Below are 7,252 nucleotides of genomic sequence, written 5' to 3'. Positions count from 1 at the left end.
GTCTTTTATATATTTCACCTCCCCTGGGCTGCAAGTAAGACATGACGCCAAAACCGGTTTGGCTCAGTGGATAGAGCGTTGGCCTGTGGACTGAAGGGTCCCAGGTTCGATTCCGGTCAAGGGCACATGCCTTGGTTGCGGGTACATCCCCGGTAGGGGGTGTGCAGGAGGCGGCTGATTGATGTTTCTCTCTCATCGATGTTTCTAACTCTCTATCCCTCTCCCTTCCTCTCTGTAAAAACTCAATAAAATATATTAAAAAAAAAAAGACATGAGATCTCCAGAGGATGTTTAGTAAATGTCTGTTGCATGTATGATCATCTGGAAAACACGACCCTCCGGGTTCATTCAGAAGTGGAGCCACATTCAAAGAACAGAACAAATGGGAATTCAAATCACATGCAAATCAAACTCTAAGGCAGTTCTTACTAAAACCCCCTTTCCCTCCTATTCTCTAGCACCTGCCACTCTAGGGCCTGTTACTGTCCCCCCACAGAAGGACCCTGTCCCTCACCTTCCTGGCTCACCTCGTACTCTCTAACCCAGTGGTTCTCAACCTTTCTAATGCCACGACCCTTTAATACAGTTCCTCATGCTGTGGTGACCCCCAACCATAAAATTATTTTTGTTGCTACTTCATAACTGTAATTTTGCTACTGTTATGAATCATAATGTAAATATCTGTGTTTTCCATAATGTAAATATCTGTGTTTTCCGATGGTCTTAGGCTCTACAGTCACGACCCACAGGTTGAGAACCGTTAGCAGGGTCACCTAAGACCATCGGAAAACACAGATATTTACATTACGATTCATAACAGTAGCAAAATTACAGTTATGAAGTACAACGAAAATAATTTTATGGTTGGGGGTCACCACAACATGAGGAACTGTATTAAAGGGTCGTGGCATTAGAAAGGTTGAGAACCACTGCTCTAACCCATCCCTCTCCTTCCCCCAGCTCTCCCAGCCCTGCGCTGGGCCCTCCGCACAGGTGAGATCCTAGGACATGGGGCTTCTTCTTACTCTCACTGCTAACATCATGAGAATAGACCTTTCACCCTCAGCTTCTTTTCCAAATTCTGCCTCCCAAGAACTCAAATCCTGCTTTATCCTGCTCAGAGGGAGAGGGAGGAACTCAGCCTTGGGAGGAATTGGAACCTGATTGATTTGGCAGGAAGAAGGGCTGGTGATGTGGGTAGCAATCAAGGTTTTATTAGAATAAAGAAGTTCTGCCTTTTTCTGGCAAATGGAGAAAAGACGATTTCATCTTTGTGTAAATTAATTTCATTAAACTGAGAAGTCATAAAAGTTTGGCATCTGTCTCACTATAATTTATTGGATTACAAATAGATTTTTGGGGGGCCAGAAGCAGCAGTTTGCTGAGTCATCATTCTTTTGTTCCATTTGCTCCTGCTTCATAGGCCGTGTCCAAATCGCAGGTTTTGGAATTAGGTGGAAAGTGCTGAGCTGGGCATTTCGTAGCTAGGATGGGCAGCGAGGCTTGAGGCGGATTTTGCGTAGAGGAGTAGAGGCCCTGGCTGAATGATGTCTCAGGGCTCAGCAGTGTTTGGCTGCCATCCTTTATTCAATCAGTCTTCTTGAAGACAGGTGGAATTCAGGCAATTCAACTAGGAAAGAGTAGTAAAAAGGAGGGATCGCTTGCCCTTTGGGACAGCGTGGATGGACCTGGAAAATATTATGTACCAATTGTTTTCTCCAAAGACATTCACTGAAGGTCCGCTCTGTGTCAATACACTCTCAACTCTTCGAAATGGCCTCACTATGGCGGCCTGTCTTATGCTCTCTTAGTATCTGGGTGCCTCCGTTGAAACTTCTAATACAAGCTTATACTCATTTGCCTTTTCATGTGTCTGCTTTGCATCTAAAGCATTTCCCAATCCACCACAAAACTCACTTCCCCCAACAAATGCCATTATTACTCTTCCCCCCCGCCCCCTGCCAGTTGCTTTTGAGGTAAAACCTGTAAAAAATCTAAATTGTTATTGCACAGTATTTAAGTTATCTTGCACAGTATCTGGCAGTTGGTGAGTACTCAATGCATGCTAGTTTCTGGTTTCCTTTGATACTAATCAGCACTGGACGGGCCGGGAGGGGGTGGGGTGGCGGGGGGGGGGGGGGGCGGGAGAGCGTATTTCTGAAAGGTTAGCTGCAATGTGGAATCTGAAACTATAGATAAACCTTTCATACTCGGTTACATTAAAATCCATTGGTCTGTCTTGCACTGTGAATGAAGCTTTTACCCAGGGATGGTTTGTCAACAGCATCATGCATTGTTCAGTTAGAAAACGTGATTCACAGTTATGCAGATCTTCCCAATGCACATTTCATTATTCCATATGAAAAAACATCACTTACATTGGTATCACCACCCATCTCCCCCAAAAAGCCTTTGAGCATTGGGAAGCTGATGATGAATACAAATGAATGCAGTGATGAACACAAATTTTCCAAAATCCCAATTTTTGCTTGAAAGTTGGAATTTTATCATTGGCAACAAATCTCATTAGTGATTTCCTTGACCGGCTCACAGTTTATCTTTTGAGAAACTGTCTGTCAGACACCCCAGTGTGAGAAACCACGAGCCTGTCAGTGTTCCGTCAGGTTACAATTGTGTCTGTGAGTAAAGGGACCAGTGCGCCTGCAGACAGGGGCGCGGGGCCTTCCCGGGGTCAGCCGGGGCTCTTCGGTTCACAGAAGGGCGTTAGGTGTCCTTTCCATGTTGCCACCCAGAATATTAAAATGATGTGCACTCAAGAGCTGAAGTTTTATAAAATTAACCATTTTGACCGTTTCAAGGACATTCTCAAGTAAAACTGACATTTATTATTTATTTATTTTTCAAAAATATATGTTTTATTTATTTCAGAGAAGAAGGGAGGGGGCAAGAGAGATAGAAACATCAATGATGAGAGAGAATCATTGATTGGCTGCCTCCTGCACGCCCCACACTGGGGGTTAAGCCTGCAATCCGGGCATGTGCCCTGACTGGGAATCGAACCCTGACCTCCTGGTTTGGAGGTCGAAGCTCAATCACTGAGCAACACTGGCCAGGCCTGGCATTTAATTTTTAATTGCGATTGCCTGGTGGTGAAGAACGTGACTCCTAGTGTAATTTGCTGCCATGTCTGATTCATGCTAAGGTGTCAGCAGCTTCAGCCACCATCGCTTTTGCACCATCCCTACAAATCTCAACACACGAAAAAGGCAAATAATCTATTAATATTATTTTGAAAATAGACTTCCTAGTCTCAAGGCCCCCCCCCCCCGCCCCCGAGGCATCCTCAGACGACACTGAGAATTGCTGATGTAGAACATTCTCTCAATCTCAAAAAATCTTTTATGAGATTGACATTTTGACAAATTCAGGTCAACTCTGTAAAGAATGTCTCACAATTTGGATTTTCTGATTTTCCTTCATGCTTAGAATTCAGGTTAAATATTTTTGGCACAGATGCTGTACAGGTGATGTGTGCTTCCTATTCTATTTCATCAAGAAGCACTTACTCTGAGTTTGTCCAATTATTGATGATTCTACACTTTTTGTTTTTTACAATTCAGTGAACTAATTGGGCAAGTGAGAACACTTTTTAAAGTGGCCCCTGTCTCCTTTTAACATGTCTCCATCAGTCTTTATGCAATTCCTTGTTTTTTGGCATTCAATATTGAAGATTCACCTTCTCCTTTCCCTGAAATCAGCCATTTGTCCAAGGAGCTTTGGTTCTTTTTAGTGGGAATGGAAATAAGATTGGAGGACTGATTTGTACTTACTGCTAGGTGGGTGTCATTGCTTTTAGGCCCTTTCAGTAGACAGAGCTAGAATCTATCTATCTATCTATCTATCTATCTATCTATCTATCTATCTATCCATCCATCCATCTATCTGGTTAAAATTGATCAATTTAGAATTACCTCATACATGCAACATGGATGAACTTCAAATATATTACATTGAGTAAATGAAGCCCTAAAAATATGCTCTACAGAGCAGAACCAGAATCCTGGAGTCCCACTTGGCCCAGCTGAGCCCAATCTAGATCAGCTGAGCCGTACGTAGCCCACCTTCAGATCTGTGAGTGAAAAACGCAATGGTGGTTTTTGCAAGCCCCTAAGACAGTGGTCGGCAAATTCATTAGTCAACAGAGCCAAATATCAACCGTACAACGATTGAAATTTCTTTTGAGAGCCCAATTTTTTAAACTTAAACTTCTTCTAATGCCACTTCTTCAAAATAGACTCGCCCAGGCCGTGGTATTTTGTGGAAGAGCCACACTCAAGGGGCCAAAGAGCCGCATGTGGCTCATGAGCCGCAGTTTGCCGACCACGGCCCTAAGATTTGGGGATTGGTTGCTGTGCAATTATTTGTTTGTTATTGCAGCCAGAAAATGAGGAATAAGAAAGAAATCCAAGAGCATGTGATCTTGGAAGTTAAAAAGTGCTTCAAGGAGGGGTAGCAATGAACTGTTTCAAACACCTCTGTTAAATCTATGACATTGCAGACTAGAAATGGACAACGAATTTAGCAGCATTAAGTTATCAGTGAATCTAATAAGAACAGTATCACAGCACTGGGGATGGATGGATGGAAAGTCCAATTAGAATAGGTTCAAGAGAGAATGGGAGATGAGGAATTGGAGACAGTGAGCTAGAAATATCTTTTTAGGAGTTTTGGTGAAAAGAATAGAGTAGTAGGGAAGTGGGGTCCTAAGAAAGTTTTGTGTTGTTTTAAATTTAGGAAGGTAGAAATAGCAGTGTGTTTGCATCCTGATGGGCAATCTGGAAGAGAGCAATACGTGATGGTGTGACAATGTCAGGAGTGATGGGGAGTTACTGGAGGGATGTCTGGGGTGTCAGGAGTGCATGGAATCTAGTGCTCCAAGGGCTTCTTAAGGGCAGACTCTAACGAGTGTCCACCCCCGCATCGCCCACAGTGCTGACTTCTCTATAAACTATAGTTGAATTTACTGGGTTGAACATATTTCCAAAAAGACTGGTGAACAGCAGTGTGGTACCAACATCGTTGGGCCTGAAAACCAATTCAGGTGATGGCCTCTCCTCAGGCTGATGCAGGCCTCATCAGAGCTTGGATACCAGCTATGATGAAGTGGCAGATTTCATCCAAATGGGTGGGTGGGAGGAGTGGGGAGGAGAGAATGATGGGTCAGCAATTGTAGCTTCTAATCCATTAAATGCAGTGGGACACATGCCAAACTGTTATGGTTCTTTAGTTCAATCTGACTTATTTCCCTCAAATGGAATTCTTTTTTTTTAAAAAAAATATATTTTACTAGCGTTCCCGTTGCAGGAAAAATCCTGCAATAGGGTTTCCTGCTGCACTCTATCCCGCCCCGCCTCCACTCCTCCCTTGTCCCCCGGCCCGCCTTCTCCGCCAGCCCGCCCCGCTCTCCTTCCTTCTCCCCCGGCCCCGCCTCCGCTCCTCCCTTCTCCTCCCCGCCCCCCCGGCTTGCTTGCTTCTCTGCAGCTTTGCTCCCTTCAGCATCTCTTGGCTTCTTTCTAAGCTGTCTTGATATGCAAATTAGCCACCATCTTTGTTGGGGTAATTTGCATACTCGTCCTGATTGGGTGGTGGGCGTGGCTTGGCTGGTGGGCGTGGTTTGGGCGTAGCGAAGGTGCGGTCAATTTGCATATTTGTCTATTATTAGGTAGGATTGATATTTTACAGAGAGGAAGAGAGGGATAGAGAGTTAGAAACATCGATGAGAGAGAAACATTGATCAGCTGCCTCTTGCACACCCCCTACTGGGGATGTGCCAGCAATCAAGGTACATGCCCTTGACGGGAATTGAACCTGGGACCCTTGAGTCCGCAGGCCGACGCTCTATCCACTGAGTCAAACCGGTTTCGGCTCAAACGGAATTCTTATCTCTGCAGAATATATTTCTTCCAATAAAAACAATTACCACCATCATCCAGCCCCCTAAAGACAATCTGAAATCACTGTGATCTCTAACTGTGGTTCCCCACACCCCCTGTTGTAGCAATCTTATGAAAATCTCACAAGTATCACTCACTCCCCAAGCACCTACAAAGATTTCTGGAGTGCTCACTCTGCATTAGATACTGTGAAGTCCTCTGGGCACCCAGGTCTTCAGGGATGGGTGATGTAGCTTACTTCTTTCATATCAGCCCTAGAGCCAGACTCCCAGTGGGAATGTAACACATGCTGACTTGACTATTCTCCATTCAATCATTCCATGGGACAAAATGACAAACATGGGTGAGTGTTCCGAGCTGAAGGAGGATCGCCAGATTTACAACAAACAAACAAGCAGCAGGACACCCTATTAAATTTGAATTTTGGACAAAGAATACTTGTATTTTAGAATGGGACGTTTCTGGAGGATCACATGAGCCTCCTCTTGGTAGCATTCCCCAACTGGCTTGCCCCTGGAGGATTTGCCCACTTTGAAACATCTCACTCCTTCAAGTATGAGTGCTTTTTTATTTGTGGACATTAAAGGCTGAATCAGAAATGGAGTAAGATCCCCAGGTTGCAATTGTCGAGAAAGGTATAAATGAAGCCCGAAGCGAAACCAAGCATAAATGAATAAAACATTAGGTTTTTCTCCGTTCCCTCTCCCTAGTTACCCTTTACCTCTTCTGCCGCCGAAAAGCAAATTGCTCAGCACCAGGGCTGGCAGTGTGTCCCCAGATGCGCCACCCCAATTGGGAGTGAGAGGGAAGCTTCACTGGTTGCACCCTCGCTGATGTGAAGGCCAGGCCCCCGTCACTTCCTTCTCACCCGGAGGCACAGCGTGGCCCGCGAGAGGCTCCGCCACTGCAATTGCTGTCCAGGTGGGGAGACGGACTCCTGGTGCTGCCCTCGCACCCTCTTCCCAGAATCCTCTGCCCCATCTGCTTTGCTTCATTCCCAAGAGCTCCGCTGAGCTGGAGGGAGCTGTGCTGGGAGGTCCTGGAATAGCTGATGCAGGTGACAAGCCAAGATGAAAGAACAGCCAAGCCTTTGCGCATTCACTGAGGTAGCGCGGCCAGGAGGCCGAGCGGGAGGAAGCGCCCGCTCTCCCTTGCTGCTGTTCCCTGTGGAAGGCTTGCTGGGCCAGGGTCGGTGAGCCAGCGGCCGTCTCACGGCTCAGGAAGCCCCCAACAAAAGTCTCCGGCCCTTTAATGGGGTGGGGGAGGGGAAGGCTAGGAGTGGGCAGGGATGGAGTACTGAGTCAGAGTGGAGAAAAATGGACCAAAGATAGCTTTTA

Source organism: Cnephaeus nilssonii (genome assembly GCF_951640355.1).
Source record: "Cnephaeus nilssonii genome assembly, chromosome: 6".
Lineage (NCBI taxonomy): Eukaryota > Metazoa > Chordata > Mammalia > Chiroptera > Vespertilionidae > Cnephaeus > Cnephaeus nilssonii.
The sequence above is the reverse complement of the archived record's forward strand: the minus strand, read 5'-3'. Positions refer to the sequence as shown.